This window comes from Copadichromis virginalis, linkage group LG7 (genome assembly GCF_057382275.1).
Source record: "Copadichromis virginalis isolate Kocher_CV1m ecotype Utaka linkage group LG7, C_Virginalis_male_GT1.1, whole genome shotgun sequence".
NCBI classification, from domain to species: domain Eukaryota; kingdom Metazoa; phylum Chordata; class Actinopteri; order Cichliformes; family Cichlidae; genus Copadichromis; species Copadichromis virginalis.
This window is the reverse complement of record NC_140624.1, coordinates 18,964,996-18,989,834: the sequence shown is the minus strand read 5'-3', so window position 1 is coordinate 18,989,834 and position 24,839 is coordinate 18,964,996. Positions and strand designations below refer to the sequence as shown.

General features: G+C 44.0%; 1 protein-coding gene across 1 annotated transcript in view; it reads left to right on the top strand.

The window, feature by feature from the left end:
• plxnb2b (plexin b2b) overlaps nt 1–24,839 on the top strand; it is a 147,406-nt gene that overhangs the window by 8,034 nt on the left and 114,533 nt on the right. Inside the window, exon 2 of the mRNA XM_085462344.1 lies at nt 20,924–21,110. The gene's annotated coding sequence lies outside the window, so the exon portion shown is untranslated. The remainder of the gene's footprint in view (nt 1–20,923; nt 21,111–24,839) is intronic.

Sequence of the window (24,839 nt, the reverse complement as noted above, 5' to 3'; positions counted from 1 at the left end):
CATTTTTATCCAAGTGAGTCATTTCACAGTTAATCCTCAAACTGACCAATTTCCTCCTGCCAAGATCATTTTTAATTATCACCTCTGCTTTACAGCTAAAATGACGTCCTGCTGGTTTATGTTAATATGGTTGAGTGCAGGCCCTCTTTTTTTTTTTTTTTTCTTTGTTTTTTCTTTTTGTTTTTTTGATCAAGTACACTGGGCGATTAATTAGGAAGAACTGAATGTGAGTGTCAGCCAGAAACGGTGGGTGTCAGATGCGTAAGGGGTCACTGCACTGGCAGCAGCTGCAGATGAAGGTCACACCAACCTGAGAGGGACGTGGGGGACCGTAATGTGGCAAACTGAGGAAGACCTAGAGGAATGGTGTGTGCCAGTGTAACTTTGTTAAAGAGATGAATGATCCGTCTGAATCTAAGGAACCCACCTGGAGAGCCTTTAAAAAAAATACACAGACTTCTTAATGAATTGGGGCTTTAAAAGAATTTGAAATTGGGCATATGTTTAAAAACATATTTTTTGTTACCAACAGTGGAAAAGTTGCTACTTAGATAAAGTAATGTAATACACTTTATAGCTTAAAAATAGTACTCATATATATATATATATATATATATATATATATATAAATTTTTTATTTTTTGATTGTTAAATCTCAAATATGCTCACCTTAGGAAGTGCTCAAGGTCATCTTACAATACAAAATCAACACCAAGAACAATAACGAGAGATTTAAAATCAAGGAATAACATGATTGTAGAACAAGACGGCTGTAGCTGATATGCTGATGAAAACAGTTGGGTTCTGAGCTGTGATTTGAACCTGTGTCAACGAATCAAGCTGATGAGGGTGAAGTGGTAATAATTTCCAATGACGAGGTACAGCACAAGGGCTCTGGCACCCGTGGTGATAATTTCCAAGCAAGTAGGAGTCAGGAGAGCAGCTGAAGCCGAGTGTAGGGCACAGGAAGGGGTATAAGGGTGAAGGACGCTTGAAAGATACGAGGGTCCCAAGTCATTGAGAGCTTTAAAAGTGAGAAGCAGAGTCTTGATCCAGATACACTTGAGTAATGGGGATGCAATGAAGCTGGATGAGAATACGTGTGACGTGGTCAGCAGACTTGGTGTGGGTGTCGACTCTGTACCGTTTGGAGCCGATTAAAGAGCTTTTTTTTGTTTTGGGAGGGAACAGAGAGAATGGTCTTACAGGAATCCAAACTGTAGGTGACCAGGGAGTGGTCCAGGAGTTGTGCTGTGTTGAGAAGAAAAAAAGTGGCTAGTTGTTTATGTCCTAGCCATAGTTGCTCAATGCTGTCACTTAGTTTTCCTTTCTGACAACACATTTAAAGTAAGGTGCATCCACTGCACACCACTCTCTCGCACAAACTAAGAGGATTGTTACATAAGCCTGCATAAAAAGTGAAGTCTAACAATTATGCAGATAATGTAATTGATTTTAATTCATAACTTTAATTAATAGCTGTGATTATTGAATTTAGGAACTGTATGTGTGTTGAATGTGTCATATTGTCACATTAAGAAAAAACATTATTACAATTATGCGCAACTGCATAATGTGTTGGCAACACCAGCTAGTGACATTAATACCAAACTAATAGATTTAATATGAAAAGTATTTGAAGGAAAAAATAAAAAAATTAATATATATATACCGTAATTGTCGGGCTATAAGCCGCTACTTTTTGCACAAGCTTTGAACCCTGCGGCTTTTAGTCAGGTGCGGCTTTTCTATGGATTTTCCATGATTTTTGTGATATCGTAAGACGATTTGTTTTGTTTGTTCCGCTGTTGTACGGCACTACGTTGCCTGGCGGAAGGATCGGGGTTCAAGAGTGGTATGTTAGTCACATGTCCGTCCGCCAGGCAACGTAGTGCCGTACGAAGTAGCGCGAAAAACAAACTTCAAAGTAGCGCTACGCATTCAGCGGGAGTCGTGGATGATGAGCGGCGATAAACTTGCAAAAAGCAAGTTATGCCCAACTCCACCGGTGGATTCTGACAGCGTGGAAAAGTGTGAAAACATCCACGATCACCAACGGATTTTGAAGGGCTGGACTGCTGCATGATGGAGAGGAGGACACCGCCACGGCCCTTCTTAGGGTGTTCGACTCTGACACTGACAATGAGGATTTCTTTGGTTTTGAAAGTGACAACGAAGGAGAGAAGCGGAGAGTGGATGACGAAGCCATCCTGAGCCTGTTAGTATCCGACACTGGAGAAGAGGACTTTGGTGGTTTTAGAGCGCAGGAAGAAGAGAAAGATGGTGAATGACTGACTTTTCTTCTTGTTAAAGCCGTGTCACTGCACCTGAGCCTAAAAGGTAGGCCGAATCTATTTTCCTGGTGTGCTATAGGTTACTGTTATGTACTACATGTGCAAATATGTACCCATAACTTTTTTTTTCAAAAATATTAATAAAAGGGGTGTGTCTCCAAACAGCCATCTCTTTCCTGACAATTCCCTTTGTGCATATTCTCTTACATATGATAAGTCAACATTGAAACACCTGCGGCTTTTAGTCAGGTGCGGCTAATGTATGTACAAAACAGGATTTTCCCCTGATTTTAGCTTGTGCGGCTAATATTCAGGTGCGCTTTGTAGTCCGGGAAATACGATATATATATATATATATATATATATATATATATATATATATAAATAATATACTATACACATTTTATTGTCTGTTTTTTCAGATCACAAGCAACTCTTGTTTGTACATTTTAGAAACATCAGTATGCAATAGTGGAATAAATTCCCAAATTTTATCCAAAGGTATGTGCACTAAAATAGTATGAGAAACCATATGCTGCCCTTATTATCTCTGGCGTCTGCTGAAAACCTGCTGGCAGATGGAAGTGGACATGGGGGTGGCAGCACTGCTGGAGGTTGGGTGTTTGTCCCTCGGTTGTCTGTTTCAGTCAAAATATGGAAAGAGGAGATGTTCCAAATACCTGTGCTTGTTAGTGTGAAGCTTGCAGGCCTTCTTTAACGCTTACTTGCCGCTGGCGGTTATGTCGTTTGAAATTACGATATAGTGCTAAACGAACAAAATAAAAAATATGATGGCGCGACCACATATCATTGTGCATCTTCCTATAAAATGTAGCATACTCACCAGAACATTACATAAATACAGGCCATTGCATATATGTCTATACGTCTTCTGCACTGTCTAGGTCTAAATTCATAACCTTTTTCACAAAGGGCTGATGTGATGGAGGATACTGTAGGAGCAAGGTTATCTGCCTTTATTACATTTCATTTTGAAATGGTATTATGAAAATTAAATTCTTTTTTGGTCAGTATCATGTCCTTGTCTCTGTTAAATGAGGTGGGTATCTTGGCCTTTCAGCTGCCTATGATCCAAGAGGGACCTATTAAAATCTGTTCATACAGCAATTGTGAAAGTTGCTGTGAATCTCGTTAAATGCCACTGGCTCTGTTGCTTCTCATCTGTAAACTGACAGAGCGTTTTACTGTGGTAGCGGTCTCAGCAACAGCGGTAAAAATGCTGCCAAAGATACTGCTGTAACCTTAGAGACTGACTTTTTTTTTTTTTGTAGTGACCATTGGGTATTCAAATCTGTGTGTGATAGTCTGTGGTGTGATTTTTCTAAGGTAATCCTTTTTTCTTTTCTTTTTTTTTTTTAAATTTTATTGATCTGCCTGGGGAAATTAGCTACCCAGTGCAGCAGCAAAGCAATTCTGTGGGGGGGAAGATGAGTAGAATACAAGCAGCAAAACAAATAAAAAAAAAAAAAGAACTTTTCTTTTAAATAGTTTGGATTTTTAGAGCGCATCACCATGAGTCAGGTCTTTACCTTGGTTTTGACCTTGTCACATTGAGGCATTCTGGTGGACTAAAATCAGACCTGCAGCAGTATGCGCTCCCCCCACTGGCTCTGTATACCATCACCTCCCGTCGGTTTGGTGAATGTATACAGGAACCTCAGTTGTTCCACATTCAGCCAACCGTGACCCATACGTTGGATCAGTTTAGAAGTACCCACTGCGATCACGTTTACAATTTCCTGTTAACACCCTCATCTCTCTTAGTTCTCTTTATTAGCAGTCTCTATCTGTTCTCTTGCTCTCCATAACTTTTCTCCCCCTCCCGTCGGATCGTAGTTTTTTTCAGCTCTCTTCTTTGTCTTCTCTTCGTCGGTGTGTCTGTAGTGCACGTGGTTATTAATCCTGGTGCTTCAAACCTGCCTGGGGCTCGGAGCTGTCTTCTGAAATGCAGATCTGTGGTAGTGTCATCATAGCTCTATGTCTTGGGTGTCTTCGCTTGCCCCCCAGCCTCGCTCTCCTATTCACGCAGCCACGATGACATGCATTATTCCTCACTGACTCATCTGGGCAGCCCCAAAACTTCCCAGTTTTGCCCCCCCCCCCCCCCCCCGGAACTTATTCAGCCAAAAAAAAAAAAAAAGGATGTTGTTGGCTATTTTATGCTGGTGTCGGCATATCCCGTGAAGTGGTATCCATTTCCTGATTTGTTGTTGTGCAATATACAGTTAGTCAGACATGTGATGGTAGATGGTGAGAGCGGTAGCCACATATCCTTGTAAGAATGCCTAAATATTTACAAGCCCTCATAACACACTAACCTACCACTCAGCCTCCGATACGTTCAGCCCGAGCGTTTTTAAACTCAGTCCTGTGGTTACTTCCATCTGCTGTAACTACGTCTATTCCACATCCCTCCTGAGCTTATCCCACGTCAAGTCCCTCAATGAAGCTGGGTTCTTTAATTACGGTCATTAGCCAGAGTAGATCTGCTGCTGGGGTTACAGAACCTTACTACCAAGACCCTTGTCTCTTTCCTTGTTACACACTTAAACAACCTAATGCTGCTCTCTAGTGCGTTCTCCAAAAACAAGCTGCAGTCACACTGTTTACAAAAAACATTCAGCCAGATTGGCTCCCCAAATCACACAAGTCTCACCAGGAAAGATTTTTCCCCCCTTCTACTCCTGTCCTCTTTCATTTGGATATGGAGGAGCAGAGTGTAAAATTCCTGTAACAGATGGACGTGAGGTGGGGTGTAAGAGTCGCGGTCGCTTGTTTATTTGTAGACTGGTGCCGACTGCTACCGCGATCAGGCCCAAGTAGTCATTTAGCTACCGCTCTAGATCTCAGTAAGGATCGCTCTGTAGCCGTCCTTGTTTAAATCAGCAGCACACAACCGTTGACATGTCTCTCCATCTCTCTTAGCCTCAGTTTTTTTTTTCTTATTATATTTTTACCCAGGTTCTGTTCTGTTTCATTCCCACTCCCTGTTTCTGTGAGCTGTCATCGAGCATTCCTCTGTGTCCTTTGTTTAATTAGTAGTACAGAGTTGGTAATGGAAAAAAACAAAGTCACGTACCCACAGGGTTACTATGGCTCTTTCCACCTTCAGATGTACAGAAAACAAAACATTGTGTCTCCTGAGCATGTTCAAACTATGCATCTGTTCTTCACATGAGATATAAACAAACGAGTCCTCATCGCTGAAAACCAGTGAGATTATTAAATGTGGTATAATTAAAAGTGTATTTCTTACACTCAGGATGCTTAAGCTTTGTAAAAAGATGCACCACCAAAAAACCCCCAAACATCCTACCCCTGTCCAGTCCCTCATTTTATGCCTGCTCCACAGCCTTGTGATAGAACACAGTCCTTTTGCACCTCATGTTGGCCAATTCTGATGCTGATAACAGAGCACAGCCTAAGCTAGACCCTGTATTTTAGTGTATTATTCGGAGCAGCAGACCACCCTTGGTGCTCAGACAAATAAAAATCCCATTTCCTCTCTTTCCATTGGTAGTATTAAGAGCTGAGGATTGTGCTGTTGCCTGAGTGCCAATGAAAAAGCCACTCAGTGTGTGAGCAGTTAAAGCCCTCTCGGCACAGCAAGGATTGAGGCCTTCCTTCTGTATGCATCACCCCAGCCAGCTTGATCGATTCACTGTTTGCTCGGTCTTGTCTAAGTGCGAGCTCACACTGCCCACTCTGCCCACGGAAAATAATTCGGTCTTTGACCAGGGCTGCCTTCCTCCCCCTAGGCTTGCCCAGCACACACGCATCCGCACACATGCACAAATGTATACATGTATAGTGAGTCCACACACAGTCTGTCTTTCAGCCTCGGGGAGCCGGGCAGGCCAAGCATGGATCCATGAATTCCTCATAACACAATCTGTTGGCTGATCAATAATTCAATTCTATCTGTGAGCAAGCATGTCTGGATCCAATCTCACCTGCACCTCCCTTGGCCTTCCCTTAACAAGGTGGGTGCCGTGTCCTTGAGCTGGGCTCGGCTTATGTCTGTGTGGTTCCGTGTGCTCCTGTGTGTGCTGATTAGCTGGGCAGGCTTTCGTTAGTTCTCAGGCAGCGGTTGTTCTAGTTCATCGTTGTGTATCCGCTTCCTCTGTGCATGGGCGCACACGCGCGAGAGCCCTTGGCCATAGTGCATTACAGACCGTTCATTATTTCAACGTCGCTTGTGTCTTTGTGTGTCAATGTGAAACTGCCCAACTGTTAGCAAAGCTGATGTGTTTGTATGTGTGTGTGTGTGTGTGTGTGTGTTTGTCTGAGCTTATGCATGATCTGTCTTTCTCTCCAGGCGGCTAGACAAATCAAAGACATGGATCTCATTAAAAGGTATAGAGCCCGCGGAGAGGTCAGCGGCTAAGTTCTCTGATTAGTTGGATCCAGCGGGCTGCCTGGGTGTTGTGTTTGGCAGCAGGGGAGTCGGGAGGGGGGGACCCTCTCATTGACATGCCTCTCATCCTTCTCCAAGCCCACACCTGGCAGGTGCTGTGCTCAACAGTTTCTCAATGCAGGCCTCAGGGTCAAGGGCAATCCACAAGGGCACGGATTTACCCCCGGCTCCCATCGCCTGGCCCTCGCTATCTTGCCTACTTTCCATCATGGCCTGATGGGTTGCCTAATTCCAGTTCTGTTTTTATCCTTCTTTGAGTGTTTTATCAAAGGCCACATTGAGTTTCCATCCCAGTGACGACCTCTCTCGCTTCATATCAGGCTGCACCAATAGCCCGACGAGCAGCTTTCTGGGTCGTTAGTAACTCGTTCCAGGGCCCCGTCTCCTATCAAAGCCAGCGACCATGAACTAGGGATGACTTTGAGCCAAGGGCAAAGTGTGCACATGTGTGTAGCTTTGAGTTAGAGGGACGGGACGGGATGTGTCTGAAGGTTGCCTGATTTTTAGACACTTTCTTCCCTCGCTCTGAATGGCCTCTCTCTTTACTCTTACTGTCTCGTCCCCTGTGTGCCTCTCAGTTTAATGTGCTTCCAGATAAAACAACAGCAGCAAACTTCCTCTTTGTTTCTGGCGCTCCTTCTCTTCCTGATAACCACGCTATCTAAAAGTAGGCCCTGGCAGCACTCTGTCTATTCACTTCACCCCACTCTACCCCCCTCACCTCACCTACCTCTCTCCCACTGTATTGTATGTAATCAGTAGATGGGGTGGTGTTTTTCTTTCTTTCTTCTGTCTCTCTTTCTTTTTCTTCCCCTTCTCTTTTCTGGTCTGCCAAAGGAGGGAGTGCGTGCAATTGCGGATGAAGGGGACCAGTGCGTATCTGCTGACTGTCACTTCCATTAAGTGTGCTGTCCTCAACTGCCTCCCCTATTTGCCCAGTACCAGCTCTAAGTAAGCCCCTATTGTTCAGTGTCCAACCTTTGTAATCCACAAGCCCTTCAATCCTAAACTTTTCCTACACAAGGATTTGGTAAGGATTTGGAGCATTTTTTTTAAAGTTTTTTTTTATTTTATATATATAAATAACATCACAGTCGTCCACACACTGTCTCTTTTCCCATTCTCTCGCTCTCTGTCTCTCAGGGTCAATATGTTAATAAAACTTGACATTTATTGGAGAAAACAAATAAAAGGCCTCGGTTAGGGGATTGTGTCGTATAAAAACTGCACTCCCGTTTTTGTGTTTGTGTTTACATATCAATGAAGTTCCCCAATCCCCGGACAACGGCGCACTGTCAAAAAAACCAAAAAAAATCAGGGCCTCGAAGGAACTTGGGTTTAGCGCCGTGCAAGTGCCTCCTCTAAAGGGCAGTGCCACGCCTCTGGTTGTCATTGTCTGTTTACCAGAATAATCAGTGTTTTAATTAGGAAAACTCAGTTCAGAATATCAATTATAGTTTTCCTTTATCTGCAGTCATGTCACACCAAGCAACAATTATGACTGATTGTGAGCTTCTATTGTGTTTGGCTGAGGATAATTACTTACTTTTTGCTTATAAATCATGTTTTTTAATAAATATCTTCCAGTCCTCGGCTCTGCTCTCATTTGCAATTTCTTGTACTATTTAATACTAATGAGTGTTTTTATGCTTTTTCCTTCCCTTAAAGCACAAGTTTGGGAGAGTCAGCGAGTCTGTCTTGAGTGCGTTCTATTTTAGCGAGAAGGCAGCGTGCTTGTGTTCAGAGCCTCGGGGTCCTGCTAGCGTTTTCTCTCAGTTTCGTCCTCGTACAGACATGCTCCTCGCTCTGGTATGACAAACATCTCCAAGATGCTCTCTCAAGCTCTAGCTGAGCCTTGATCGAACACAGTCACCACCCCTCGTGCATGTATTCATACGTCATTCGGTCACACTTTCCTTACACAATCACATTCAAACTGCCCTGCTTGCTTTCTGTTTAGCTTTCTCTAGCTGTTAAAACACCTTCACACAAACATTCTCTCGGCTGTCCTGTGAGTCTGAGAATGCCAGGCTCCGGGGTTCCTCTTCATCTCTGTCCGAGGTAATGGTTGCGACCCTCTTGCCTGTTTTTGCGGTCTGATGGAGTGTGCACTCTTCTCCGGAGGGATGCCGTCGGCCCGCAGTCACACCGTCATCACTGTTTGCCTTCCGTAGCAGGCAATGGAGCTTCTCCCCGTCTCTTTTCTGTTTTGTCTGTTATTTCTTTCCTATCTGACTGAAACAATTTGTGCGTTTTCAGTTCTTCCCCATGTTTGGAAGCAGTTTGTCACACTTTATTGTCTCTGAGACACAACTAGGGTATGGTTCTTTTCCAGTTACTGCAGAGTGGTTTGAATTTGCCAGTTGGCCCCGTCCAGAGTGGGTAAAGGGTGCAGTGGAACCAATTATAGCAATGGGTTTTGCGCGCAGTAAGTGTAGCATGGTTGTAGTGGGTGTGATGGGTTTTTAATGGGAGTGAACCTCAGTCACAGATGTAAAGGCTTGTTGTTTTTTGTGATTGCAATGGTCAGTGTGTAATAGGTATATACCGCCAGAGCACAGTCTACTTGAATCTGTGACTGATTGTTGAAATCAAGCAACACTCTAAGCCAGATGGTTTCTCACCAGGGATTTTAAATCACTTGTTTGTTCCGCTGATTTATAATTGAAATGCGAACATTATTGGCAAGAATTTTGCAAAAAAAAAAAAAAAAACAGAATGAAAGGTCTGTGCTGTTGGGGTTAAGTGCCTGTTCCTCCATCTGTTAGTAACACTGCTCTCAAGCTTTGTGTGGTAGTTATATCTGAGCACTGAGTGGAAAAAGAGAATTAAATAACCTGCGTTTTTATTTTCCTCACTCATAATTGATGTGCTAATTGTGTACTTATTGTCAGTGGGGGTTGTAAGCAAAAAAAAAAAGTCATTGTTAGGATGTTATCTTTTGAGTAATGAAAGTGTCCCTTCTCCAGAGCCTGTGTCTATGTGTTTCTTGCTAGGGGCTGTATGGTAAATGATATGGCTAGGGCCATTAGCGAGATCGTTGTCTGTTCATACTGCTGGCTCCCCCTGATAACTAAAGAGTTTTCTGCTTATTAACCGTACTGTCACATGCTTCTTTGTAAGGATGCATATTAGTCTTAATGCATTCTGGGACATTAAAATTCTTGCCTGCAGAAAACGTTGAACCACAAGAGGCTTGATCGGCTAAGAAATGAATGCGAGAATGCCAGTTCAGTAGTTTTTGCTTAGCTCAGTGTAGACTATCGAAGAAGTGATTTGTATTCGTGCTGCCTTGTGGTCCCCTTACTTCGTTTGCACTAGCCAATCTGGACAGAGGGTTGTTATCAGCAGGCCTGAATGAAACAGCTGCCTTGCACTCCTCACCACGGCTCTGTTCAAGTCCTTCTACGCCTTTGAAAATGTCAGGTTCTGCCCGTTGTGTCAGACACACTGCTTGCTAATGGCTCCTGGCTCTGATCCAACCTTATCCCACATTCTGAACCTGGCTTTGGTTGCATCAGTCCCCTCACACAACTAGGAGACTTACCTGGATCATGACAGCCTCTGCTGGGGGAAAAGGCTTTCCACAGTGGTTGAGGCATTCAGAGAATAAGCCCAAACTCATGGATGGATCTGAGAGGGGATGGCTAACACCTGCCACTGCTAACACGCTAATATTTAGTGATGACAGGGATGGGGGGATGTTCAGCAATGCCCTACGAGTAAGCCACAACGGATTTTTCACTTCACAAACCTGCCTAGTCACACTGAAATGGTTTTTCCTACTGTTTTGTCTCTGCCCTCTCCCTGCCCTTGACTCTGTGAGCTATTGTTGAAATCAAGTGCACGTACGGGCTTGTCAGCTCCGTGTGCCTGCTAGCAGTTAGCCCAAGTAGATCACCCTTATCTGTGATGTCACTTGCTTCCTCCCCTGTCCATGCATGTCTGAGCTCATAAGCCACCTCTACCCCCTCCCTAAACCTGTCTGTTTGGTTGTAATGCAGCCTAAGCCTTGTGTTGAGAAGGGCATTAACCTATATTTTTGGGCATGGGCGCTTTGTCATCCAGACTTGCGAATGGCTGCTCCAGATGGGTGATTAGTCACTAGTGTGTGTGTGTGTGTGTGTGTGTGTGTGTGTGTGTGTGTGTGTGTTGAGCATGCAGAAGAATCGCTGATGTGTGTATGTGACCTAAGATAGGTTTGATTACAAGGGGATGAGACCGACAGCCTAAATGAAGATGAAACTCAGGTGCTTGCATCGCTTCATGTCATGCGCTTCTGTATGTGTACTCGTGCACTGTGTGTTTATCATCTAATGGCTCCACCCTAGCCCAATACAACCTCCCTCCTCCGCTCTCGTCCCCTCTCCTCCCCAAGCGCACATCCCCAGTGCAATCTCATCACTACCTCTGACTCGGCTAGCCAGGCTTCCATCAGCAGTTTGGAGTGCAGCTCTTATGCCTGTAGGCTGCTGTAATGATAGCTTTTGCAAGGAAAAAAATAAATAAAATAAGCCCAGCTGTTTGCTCACAAAGTATGAGAATGAAAAGTGGAGAGGAGGAAGAGGAGGAGGAGAAGGATGAAAGCGTCACCAGCCTTCTATTGTACAGCTGCAGTCTCATACAACTCATAGAGCAGACCTAACAAAAGCAAGAACACGTGCACTATGAAAGATTAATTGGTTGCTGTTAGCTCTCTCATCATCACCTGCAGCAGAAAAGGTAGGGAATACAGAAAAAATGTCTTGCCTGGTGCTGGAGAAGGTAATAAGGCACGGGGGGGCTTTTTCTCTTTCTGGCCGCTGCCTGACAAAAAAGGGGAGAAAAAAAAGTTTCCGAAGTCGAACATGCCAAAATTGGAAATTGAAGCTAAGGTTGCTTTGCGTTCACCTGGTGTAGTTAGCTGGATGACAGTCTCATGAGCTGGAAATGATTACAGGGTAGACACATTTAACAGCCTATTTAGATATTGTGCACGTGCGCATGCATGCTTGTATAAGTGTGCTTACAAGTGTGCAAATGTGTTACATTGTAGGTGTGTGGTACACCACTGTCCAGACACATCTGCCTGGCTTTAATTAGTTTTGGCTGGCACAGGGACCAACCAGTCTCTGTGGTGTTTAATAACAGCCCAGACAGTAGGCATTTATCAAGGTCTTAATACAGCTGAAGGATCATTTGGCCAAATAACTTTAAAGTGATTATATTCTTTTTATTTTCTGAAGCTGCTTGCAGAGAAGTTCCTGTTTTGTTTTTTCTTCCCTGCATGCCAGGGTTTGTTGAAACAGAAATTGTCTCTGCTGTGCATATTTTGGATCTCTTTCGGTCTTCATCTATTTTCCTCTCTTCTAAATTGTTTTTCTTTTCTGGTTGGTCACTGTATTAATATGTTATGTCTCTGACCCACATTTCCAGGCCTTTCAGTTCTTTCAGGCTTCTTCCTCTTCCTCACTCCTCCTGCTTTTTTGATCAGAGCCATTGCAGTAAAAAAAAAAAAAAAAAGTCTCCCAACTCAAAGAAAAACAAGAGATTGTGTTTCACTGTCTCCTCAGTCAGAATGTGTAAGTGGTGTTTGGGAGCAAACAGAACATTTCTTTGCTAATTTCTCCGACTATTGAATACAGTGGTTTCTAATCAGGACTGGAGACTTTTGCCGATGAATCAATAAGAACCGACAGACACCCTTTCTTCCCTTAATGCATTTTTCTTTACACCCCTCTCCAGCCCTTCAATTTTGTGAATGTTACCTGATGTGACTTATTTGTCAGCCCTCCTCCCAGTTCTTCACTTTCCATCTACTTTCCCCAGCGATAGTGCCAACAAAACCGGGCAGAGGACACTGTTTTCCTACTCACACGCACACAGTAGAGTCTGGAGAGACAGAAACTTAACGGAGCAGAGCCGAGGCACATGCAGGTGCAGCTTCTCCTCCCTCCTGAGGGATAGCTGTCAAGGTCTCTTCATCCCAGCACTTTTTTTTAATGTCATTCCCACAGTGGCCTTAGTATGTCTTACTTGGGTCAAGATAAGCACTCTTACAGGACAGGGTGGTCCCAAGAGGCATAGCGCCCACAGGGGGCATCCCTGCAGCTGTTGCTCCAGCTGTTGCTCTTCATCAGTTTGCATCTTCTATGTGTTGGAAATGTATGTATATTGTTTTTGTTATTATCTCTGACTTACTACAAGGGCAAGTTCCCCATAAGGGATAATAAAGATTTCTACTATTACTGTAATATATTGCATGCCAGAAGGTGCCTGCAAAAAAATATGGTGACGAATTCAAAAGCAGAGGGAGCAGCAGCTAACGTTGCCCCGGAGCTCCACTTGCAAGTTGAGTGAATGCAAATGGAGGGATTTTGTTTTGTTTTGTTTTTTTTAAGTAAAGCAAAGACTTTTATAGCTGTAATAGTTTGCATTCCTACCACAATTCTGCATAGTCTGATATTGCCTCATTCAGCACCGCACCAACTTCCTTTTTGGGCGGGATTGGCTGTCTGATTCCTTGCTCTGTCGGCTCACTGAGGGAGATTGCTTTGATTTTGGGGCAGACTTGACCAGATTAAATAGAGTCGGTCCAGACCGCGTGGACGGATGGCTGCCGGCCATGTTCTCATTTGTGTTTCTCATTGTGGCTTGCATTTCCCCTCCATTTTTTTTTTGTTCTCTCCCTTTCCCTTTGTTCGCCTTGTGCTTCTGCTCAGTATCTGGCCAACGATTGATAAGACCCAATCCCTGACAATGCTTGGCACGCGACGCAGGATCGGTGGCAGCGGCACTCATGCATTGTGGCGAGCATGTGTCTGTTCGGGCTTTAGGAAGGAGATGGGATGCGTCTCACGTCATTGTTTATCTACCTTTCCACTTCCAGATGGCACTCAGCAGAAAGAATGTGGTTCTTGACACACACCCTCTTTCCATGCCTCTCTCGTTCTCGTTGCTCGGTTCCGTCCTCCATCTCTCCCGTGGCTCACTCTGTTGTTTTGGAGTTGGTTTCAGGTCCAGAACACGCAGCGTGAGGCGATGGGAGGAGGCGGTCAGAGAGACAGGAAGGCAGACAGGAACTTGAGAGGAAGCCATAGAAAGTCAGGTGGTAGTCTAAGTACGTGTTAAGACTTGGTGTGAGAGCATATGTGCTAGTAATTATACCTCTGAGACTGCGGCACTTGATGAGTATTTGTGAATCTGAATCCCAATAAAAAAAAAGTGATTCAGTATGACAACATATTTGAAAAACATTTGACTTTTTTTTTTTTTTTTCCCCCCTGCGAGTCATTGAATCATAAAAAAAATCGAGTCTCGGGCAACCACTGAGTCGGCTAGCCCCAGTCCTCTTGGTTGTCTGGATTGATGGACGGTCAATTCTAGCAGCGGGGGATAATCACAGCGTGTCAGCCTCCACCGATCCAAACTCTTATCTCTGTCTGCCCACTGCCAACATGCCGCAAATGACCACAGGGACACACATTTTCTCTTTATTGTTCCAAAAACCCCAAGGGAGAGAATGTGTTTTTACCTACTGAATGCAGCCTTTGCAGCCCTGTGCGACTGTATCCTCCACTGGTTGAACACATTCACCTGGAGTGCACCTTTGCCACACGGGCATTTGCCTCCCAGTTTTGGAAGTGAATGCACTTATCTCAAGGCAGTGCTGTCAGAAGTTTCTTTTTTCTTTTTCTTTCATTTTTACCTGCTGACTTTTCAGAGGAATTATGCACTGTCTGAAGTGGCTGACGATAAGCCTTTTCGTTTTCCGGTCTGAATCTTCCATTGTAACACGTCAGTAGTATCAGTTTGAGCTCTGGCATTGTCCCACGGCACTATAAGGCACTTTTTAAAAATCTTTTAAAGTCCCACTGCCTTCACCATCAAGCATGATCAAATAAGATTATCTCTCCTGAGTGTTTATCACAACAATGGACTTGAACGAAAGTCCTTTTTCTCGCATCCGCCCTGCCGCCCGAAGGTCTTTTGAGGGGTTATTTTTCCCCAAGCGAGCGGTGCTAATTGTGGCCTAATGGCAAGCTGTTATAGCTTAGAGTGGTAAAAAGCAGTCAGTTGGTGAGGCTTGCTCCCTTTCCTGTGCAGGCTGATTACGCTGTCTAGTTAATGCACCCTCCTTAGATACAAATGGAGGGTGGTTATTGCATCAGGAGAGACAGTCAGCCTGTCAAAATCGCCCTCTCTAACAGACAAGAGAGGAGATAAAGAGAGATGGAAAGGAGTGAGAGAGAAAATATTCTGGAGAGCCAATTTCACTGAGGGGATAGAAGCGTGGTAGTGCAATTATGAAATATAGCTTTCTGTTTCAATAATGACCTTTTTCTCTGCAGGCTATATATAGACCAGTGTAAATGATTTAGAGAGTGATCTACACTGTCCTATACGTGATGACCTATGGATCCCTGCAGAGAGTTCAGACAGTTTCTGGTGGTGAAAGGTTCAGTCTTGCTGGTACTAAGTTGAGCGAAAAATTGAAGCAAGAAGGCAGTCAAAGGCTATAGACACGCCTTCTTTTAGTTGTTGCCCTTGTGTTGCCGTTAGTCACTTCCAGTTTCCTGCACTTGGTATGTATGTGTGGGAGTTAACGCCTGCGTATTTCTGGAATTCCACAGAAAGAAACAGTGTCGCTGTCATGTGTGTTGTTTTTCTTTTTTTGCCATAATTAATCACCAGGGCATCATATGATTGTTTCAGCCCAAGTTTCATTTGAAAAAAAAACAAAACAAAAACGGTGTCTCTTAGGACAACTTCTGTTTCAAGTCACAAATAAAAGCCCAGTGAAACAAGGCCTCAGCGCTGCTGCCAGTTGTGCAAAACACCCACACTGGCTGCTTTGCTGCGTGCTGTGCATCTGTCTGGATAGATACTCAGAGGTGTTACAAACCAGCTACTCCAACAGTAGCTGGGGGAGAAAAATGGGGTCACGAACTGATCTGGCTGAGGTGGATTGGTAAGGGACTGTGTACCAGAAAACAGATGCTTCTGTAAAAACACTAAGCTGTTTATGCTTAATCAATCGGAGCTATTGCAGTGAATAGAAAAACACTGAATAGGAACAAGTTTGTGTAACTATAAGCACATTAAAGATTATTTGTCTTAAACTCTGCTTTGTACCAACCAGAAGTACACTCCTGAAAAGCCTTCCTACATGACATTTACACAAAAATTAACTCTTGGGTTCAATTATAGACCAAGAAAAAATCCATTTAGGCTTGGAACAAATTGTCTGTAGATTATATTTGATTATTAATCAATTTATTCCTTACGTATTCTAATGCATTTTCTGGTGATAAGCCTTTTAACTCCTTATTTTGAAACCTATGATAACATGTTAATGGTCAGGCTGAATTCTGGTGTCCCATTGCATGATAACGCTTCTTCTTTTTCTTTTTCTTTTTTTTAAATGACCATCAGCCCGGCGCCGGTTCCATTTTACAAGCGCTCTTTAAATCACTGTAACTCCATTACTGTTTCTGCTAGAGACAAAATCCAAATGGTTTCGCAAAGAAGAGAAGAAGAGCTTTAAAGGGACATTCTGCGTTTCACGGTAGCACAAAGGCTTCACAAGGCACTGCTGACTGAACTCAGAAAACAAAAAATCAGCTCCGCCTAGATGTTACCATGTGCGCTTCACATTACCATAACTCCTCAACCATTTTCGGGTAGAGAGAACATTCAAATAGTTCCTGAAAGATGAGAATTATTTTGCAATTTTAACTGCCAAAGTTACAAAGTAATTCCTGGCAGCCTGCAAGATACTTGGGTGATAAAGGTACAAAGTGCCTATCTGAAGGTCATGTACCACAGTACACTGCCAGATGTACTTTAGTATGAATATCCTTTTGCCAGCCACTTTATTGAGTACACTTGTTCAAATGCTTGTTAATGGAAACATCTAAAAAATCATATGGCAGCAACTTGGCATATAGACATGGTCAAGACAACCTGCTGAAGCTCAGACTGAGCATCGGAATAGGGTTGGCATGGTTGTTGGTGCCAGATGGGCTGATCTGAGCACATCAGAAACTGCTGATATACTGGGATTTTCCCACACAACCATTTCGATGGTTTACATGAAATGGTCCAAAAAGGGAAAATATCCAGTGAGCAGTAGTAGGCAAAAAAGCTTCATTGAGGCCAGAGGTCAAGGGAAAATGGGCAGACTGTTTTGAACTGATAGGTAACAACCAAAGTATGCATAAGAGTATCTCTGTATGCTCAACATGTTGAACCTTGAAGCGTTAGGGCTACAGCAGCAGAAGAGCACATCGGGTGACAACAGGAAACTGAGACTATAGTTTGTACGGGTTTATCAAAACCGGGCAATAGAATGTTAGCCGGTCTGATGAGTATGCACTTCTATGTGACACTCGGATGGGAGATTCAGAAACTGACATAAACAACATAAAAGCGTAGATCCGTCCTGCCTTGTATGTGTACCTTTAGGGCCCCTAGGAACAACTGAGGTTTGCTTAAATGCCACAGCATGATTGAGTATAATTGTTGATGATGTTCAATCCTTTATGACAACAGTGTACCAGCAGGATAACATGCCAGTGTACAAAGCTCAAATCATATCAACTTTCTGTTTTTGAACATGACATTGAGTTCTTGTAGTCCAATGTCCTCATCATTCATCAAATCTCAATCCAGTACAGCACTTTTGGGATGTGCTGGAGCCGAGGATGAATGTACGGCTGACACATCCACAGCAGCTCCACGATGCTGTTGTGTAAAAATGGAAATCTGAAAGGAATGTTTCCAGGACCTTGTTGAACCCATGCCACAAAGACTTGAGGCAGTTATAGAGTATACTTAATATTTACATAAAAACAAAGTTTGGATTTACACAGTTTGATTTATACGCACTCATATGTACCACAGCACTATACCATGAGTTATAGTGCATATTATAATGATTTCACGCTAAAACGTGGCTGGATGCAGCACCAGCAGACAGCATCATAACACAGCTACTGATGCTTCACATTGGGGCATGAGCAGTGAATCACCTCTGGACTGAGCCCTGTGAAGTGACTAAAGATCTGCCAATACAGGGAGGATCGAGGCTAGGACAAAGAAGACGCAACTCTGTGGCTACCACACAGCTGCATCTGATCAATACCTTGTTGGGAGGTTGTAAAGGAAGTAATGAGGTAGTGCATAAGCTGTCAGTCAGTATGTTTTTGTTAGGTTCTTATGAGGGTCTGATGTGAGTAAGCACCTAATAACTAGGCAGGCTGGTTGAATGTAGAGCACCTTTGACATCTTCTAACATCTGGCTGTCTTCCAGTAATCTCTTTTCATTTTTCCCACCTCATTGAGAACTAGGCAAGCAATGCTATCGCTGGACCATTTACTGAGTATGATCCAACATCTGTCTTGCTCATGTCTCTTGTTTTGGCATTAACCCCCCCCCCCCCCCTCCTTCCCTTGTCTCGTCTCCGTCTTTCACCCCCTCTGGTAGCCGTCACAGCCGCTGAACGATTTCCTCTCACTGGGAGGCTCCTCCGAGTCACTGTGGCAGTGTCAGATGAGGCTCCTATTTAAGCTCATTAAATGTTTCCAAGAGAATAGGAAATCAATGGTGCATGCCGTTGCGCGAGAACTTTTCTCTTAATTTAATTTCCCCTCCCCCTTATCTGTTTGCACATCTCTCTCTCCTTCTTTTTCTCCTATCATTCACGCTTGTTCTTTCCAACTTGTCGTTCTCCTTTAAGCCGTGGATGTGGAGGTGGGCGAGGTGGGGAGGAGGGAAGGCAGAAACGGTTGCCTTCAGAAACTATTTCGGACTTGTATCTGTGACAGGCACCGTGGTGTGAAGCTGTCCAGACTTTTCAGTGTTGTTTAGCGCGCTCGCCGCACAAAGCACAATCAGCCGGAAAGTTTTGCGCACAGTGACCCGACCTGGGGTTTTTAAGCTTTGCTTTCAGGCTGTGCTGTTAAGGGAACAGGTTGCAACCAACCAGAGCAGAATGTTGCATTGAAAACATGTGGCGCGGTGACGTGTGGCTCGAGATGACCCCCGCCCCTCCCGGTTTAAAAATCCTCCCACCTCACGCTTGCCTCCCTCCTATTTTGAGTTTTATTCGTCATCTCATCTATTTTGTCCATCTGTTTAGTTAGCTTGTAACAAGTTTTTCTTCAATTTAGGCAGGCAAATTAATGTGTGTGTGCACGCTTGTAAATCCTTGTGAGTACATGTCTGGCAGGGCTTTGTGCCGTTTGAAACTATGCCTGCGGGCTGGGCCCACACCTTCTCTGGATCTCCTGTAATTGCTCTTTTGGGGCCTTGTCTCTGGCTCTGAGCCCGTCTCCATCACTCTCTCTCTCTTTCTCCCTTGCTCTTTGGCCTTCTTCCTTTTTTTTCCTTTTTTTTTTTTTTTGCCCTCAGTTCCACTTTTCTCCCCCTGCATGGCTCATTATGGCTGATCCCCACCTGCCCAATCTGGGAATTGTCTGTCTGTCTGCCTGCACGCACAACACACACAAACACACACACAACCACACAGCAACTCAGCAGTTTTTAGAGCTGCCTGTCGCTTCGTTGGTTTGTGTACTATCTGCTATAAAACAGCTTTGCTAATACTGTTTGGCCAAGAAGTGGAAACAATAGTGCTGTCACATTTTTTTTCTCCTCTTCTCTTGGTGAAAACAGACAGTTTCTCGTCTTTGCTGTGGCTGTCAGAGCACCATTTTTCATAAAGCCCTGGCCCTTCAACCTTAGCGTCTGCTTTTGTATACCGTAGCCTCAACCACATGCTCCTAACCACAGGCCTCCTCCATTTCCATTTCAGCCCTCCCTTCAGCCTGTCACCCAGCAGCCCCTCCATGCCTGTTCCCAGGCTAGGGGGCTTACTTTGAAGGATAATAGATGTGGCCAGTTGCAGCTGCTCAGCAGCAGGGCACTATCATAGGAGTTATCTAAGGGCCTGAGAGTGGTTGGTGATGAATGGCTGGGAGCTCTGTGTCTCAAACAATCAATAAGCCACTAGCACCCAGATGAGCTAGATGCCCCTTCACTCTCCGCTTCCCCCTCTATCTACGCATATATCTCCTGCTCGTAATCTCCCACTATGTTTTGTGAACTTTTCCCTCCAATTCATGGCTTGAATTGGGCCATTGATCTTTTATCCTTGGCTTGTTTTAAATAAAGGGCCAGTATCTTCTCTCCACCCAAGCATGCAAGCTCTCCGACAGCAGTTATTGCTACACAAGCGGCAAAGCTCACAAACATTACTTTAGACTGATCGAAGGCCCGTAATCTGAGAGGGAAAACAGAGAAAATGAAGGGGAGCGTGTATGAAGCTGCTGTCCCGCCCCCACCCAATCTGTAGCACTGCTGTGGTTTTCATTGCAAGGCTGATGCAAACAGAGGTCCCATGTGGATGTACACATTTGTAATGCAGGCAAACACAAATGACCAAACAGTCTTTCTGTCAGGGCTCATTGAGCACAACCTGTCCCAAAGCACCTCAGAAAGCCTCATCCACCCTCTCTGAATTGTCTCAGTGTTGTGCGCACACTTATGCGATGCCTCTTCAGACAACCAAAGTGTGTAAATTTTTATTTCCACTGCAGAACAACAGGTGTGTCATAGTTACTGTCTGTGTTAGTTTTTGATCTTCTTTCCCCCCCCCCCACATTGCCGGTGAGAGATTTCCAATGAAAAGAGACAACTGGAAATCTCTCTTTCTCTTTGTCTTTCTTTTTTCTCACCTCCGGGTAGTCTGTCTGTATCCTCTTTCTTCTTCTAACACTACGCTCTCCTTCTCTCCTCGAACTCCAATCCTACCTCTTATTTGTTGTTGTCTCTGTCACAAAGAGCAGATTCTCAACTTGGTAATTGCATGTCTGTTCGCCACCACACCTGTTGCTGTCAAGTCAGTAGTGTGGGAAAGAGGGGGAGAGCTGCACCCTCTGGCCTCTATAGCCCTGACTCTCTACCCCACCATCACCACCTTTGTTGCAGGTGTAAGCCCACAGGGACACGGGAGTGTGATTCGGCCAATGTGTACACGTGTGGTATGGTGTGCTCTGATTGTGTTTATCTGTAACCTTGAGCGTCACCTCTTGGTGTGCGTGTTTGTGCAAATGCATGTGTGTATCTCCTCAAACCTGGCCCCTGCTGACAGTTTACACTCTCACCTGCTAATCCTCTCCACCTCCTCTCCTCTCTCCCTTTATCCAGAGCCCAGGCCCTTAATGAAGCTGGGGGTCAGCGGTGGTGTGCGGCTAATTGGCCAAGTTTGCCCGGGGCTCCGGCAGCCTGTGATTGAAGTGTCCAGCAAGCACCGACTGTGCAGTCACTGCTGCACCCTACTCTGTTTCGCTTCAACAGCCAAGACAGTCGTTGCACCCCTGTCGGCCTCTCCCTAGTGAGTAGCACCCGAGGTCATTTTATTTTCTCACTGCACAATACTCCTTTCCAGTCTCCTACGCTCTTGTGCTAATTTTGTGCAAAGAAGATTTCTTTACCTATTTTATGGATCACCAGGTCTGCAATGTTAGAACTTCTACTGTGGAATGTTTAGATAAAGATTGAAGTTTCTGTCTCTGTGTCCTATGCCTCTGTATTTTTTAAAAAGATTATTATTATTATTACTAGACTTTCATTCCCACACTTTATCCCAGCATTTTCTTGGCTTGCGTGACCCTCACACTCTGTCCTCATTTGCCACAGTGGGATTTAGGCAATTACCACGGTCCCCCATTGGCTAGCAGCCTGAAGAAAGAAAAAAGAAAAAACAATCCTCCAGGCCCAGCTCTGGCCAAGCTTTAGCTCAGTGTTCTGAGTGAACAGGAGGGGATGAAGTAATGGAATGGAGGTATTTCTAATTAGTTGAACCTCCTACTTCTCTTCGTTAAGGCCTTCCTGACTCCCGGTTGTTTGGCTGTCAATAGCAGAGGTAGAATAGCAGAGGTAGGAAGTGGTAGTGAGGTCAATGGTAAAGTCTGAGCAGACAGGAGGTACAGGACACAGAGAAGGCACTAAGGCAACGACTCTGCTACCCAGCAGGCAATTGTCCATCTCACCTGGGAGATATGCAGGCAGTGCTTAGCCACAGTACACCATTGAAAACATCTTTTCTTTCTTGTCGTGCTTATAGAAGCGGAACATTGCTGACGAGTAAATGGGTTGTGTCAGGAAACAATGGTCCAATTATAAGTCAAGTCTTAGCCTACTAGTTGGGAGAAGTTCTAGTCTGTCAAATCTTTATTTGCACACCAGTAGGTTTCCATTCTTGTTTATTAAAGAACGCAAGTGATTAGATCTGCTCCGAGGCTTCATTAAATGAAGCTCCCCAGTAATTATCTACACTCACAATAGTTTTGTGTAGACAGCTGGAAAAACTAAATGTTTTCACATTTAATTTAAGCACAGAAAAAGGACCGTTGTTACCACTCGTCTGATGACGTGAATGAAAGGGTGAGCAATATGAACATGTGATCTCGTGAGGCATATTTCATCACTTCTTCTGAAACCGTTCCTGGATTTACTTTAAATCCCAAAGCTGCCACCAAGCCTCAGGACTTGCAGGTTTCTTAGGGTGTTACACTTGTCCATCTGTGGAGTGCTTAACGTGACAGATGACTCCATTTCTCACTCATCTTCTCCCTAATCAGCTGTTTTTTTTCTTCTTCTTAGGTCATAATTCTTGTGCTCCAATTTCCCTTGCAGCATGCCTGCCAGCCTACCCGCTGGTGTTAAAGATAAACAAAATATGGCTCATTTGAAATATAGGCTACACCAGGTGGTTGTTTGGCCTATGCTGAATGATTAGAAGTTTGGTGGAGCTGTGGCTTTCATCAAAGTGCTACAGTTGCGACTCCAAATAGATCACATTAAACAGGCACACTTTTCTGTTTTTTAATTTTTCTTTGCTGTTTTTCGTTTTGATCCTTTGTTGTTGACTCAGTTTGTCTCACATCCCAAAAGATGGTGTGAATGTTATGGTAATGACATGCTTTTTGGTATCCATAAGGATTAGGAGGTGCCAGTCATTTCTCCCATGAGGCTTTGCCTTGTCACAACCCTGGAGCAAAGACATACTTGGGGGATGAATGAATTAGGATGCACTTGAAAAATCTCTCTATTTTTTTTTTGTTGTCTTTTGCAATGTTGTGGGTGGGTCCCTTAGTTTTTTTTTTCTTTCTCCCTTGTGTGTCACTGCCCCCCCCCCCCTTTTTTTCCCCTTCTGCATTAAATTTTGATACTTTGAACGTTACTAAAGTAGTTTTGCACTCTTAGTTTTGCATGCTTGACTTGCTCCTTGTTTACTGTGTAAAATGTGCTATTTTTGAAGTATAATAGCAAAAATAAGTAAACAAGACCATTTAACTTGCAGTATTTCAAAGAGGAGGCTCATAGAAGATATTGTTTTCTAAAAAGGCTCCACGCTCGTTTAGAATATTGCTGATGGCGATACCCAAGCCGTGGCACTTTTGAAGTTGGTTCAGGTTAATCAAGTGAGGAGAAAGCTGTCCGACATAAAAAGTCCTTTCTATGATACTCAAAATGACTCTGAGTTTAAGTATGAATCCCCAGAAATGAGAGTGAATAATTCATTTGTCATGCTAAATCAAAGTGATGATCCTAACTTTAAGGCCTGTGATCTATTGAAATTGTCACAGTGGTTTGTCAGATGACAATGTTTCATGTAATCTGAAGCCAACTGCTATGATTAGGTCATAGCAGGGTAAAAATCTTCAGGCCTATGCGGTCAGCACAGAGCAGGTCGAGCCTTTAGAAAATTTTCATTACCAAAAAAAAAGTCACAGCATTGCAGGTGTATACTAACGTCTTTTAAGGCTGTGCAAAAATGGTTTAAAAAGCCTGCTAACGTGCTCCAGGCATCACCAGAAGCCAACATACCCCCTCATCACCAGCCTAAGTTGGGTTTTCTCTACGGAAAATGGCGAATGTCGTGTCCTTGTGGTACAAAAATAATATAAAATACCTTCTCCCTGACTCATCACTCCTGCCCCTCCTCCTGCAAGTTCGCCCCAACTCCAACATGGTACTGCAGCCCTCCATTTCCACTGCCTCCTGTGAATATCCAAGCTGTCGAGGCTGACTGGGCTGAGCGTTTTCTTGCCAGGGCACAGTTGGACCAGATCCGGCCTCCGGGCCACATATACCGCACCACTCCAGCCCCTGCAAACAAGGCCTGCCCTGTGCAGCTGTCATCTAAATGCTAAGCGCTTTGGATCGCCACGGCCGATTCCTTTTGTACATACTTACTTGTTTTTTTTGTTCGGTTTCTTTGCGACTACTTGCTCTCTTGGAACACGATAGCTTTACATTCTTTACAGCTTGCTGACTATGAACTTCTATTTGTGTTCGTTTTGTGAAAAATACTGAATTTCAACAAGAGTGGGAGTATTTTTCTTTTTTAATAACAAAGGTATATAGTTGCAGAAATCTGTATAGATGCTGCAGATGCTCTTTGTCTATTTTAAGGATTGTGAGCTTTTACTCAAAGGCAGGTTTTTAAGCAACAGACTGTTATCTTTCAGATGATTGTATATGACCTAATCATTGCATCTGTATCCTCTGGAGGATTACAAAATGTGGTTGTCTGGCTTTATATAGGTATTGTGAACCAAGCCCATTTTAAGGGGAGGCAAGTTGAGAGACAGATTCCAGATGAGCCTCTCAAACAGTTTCATGTCAAATCCACAGACATACAAATCTCCACAATGATCTGCCAAGTTTCTGCTGAATTCACTGGAGCAGGAATAGCAGAATTTCACACCCCTGCACTGAGCCCCCGCTCCCCTCCTCTCAGCCATCACTGGGCGCTGCTTGGCAGCAGAGGATGATGGGAAACATCTGTGAAATTTGCTGTGTGTGTGTGGATGGTTGAATACACTCACCAGATAAAGAATTTTGTTTTTATGTTGGGTTTTTTTCTTTTTTTGAGACATCTTTTGTGTAACATCAGGTGAGCACATTCTTTTTTTACTAAACAAACCTCACGGTGGAATAAATGTAGATGCAACAGGCAAACTGTTTCAGTAGTTAAATTGCTCAAGGGATAATCTTTTCGAATTGTTCAGATAAGCGAGCAGCAGCAAGTGAGGAAAAGAAGAGGCGGTTATGC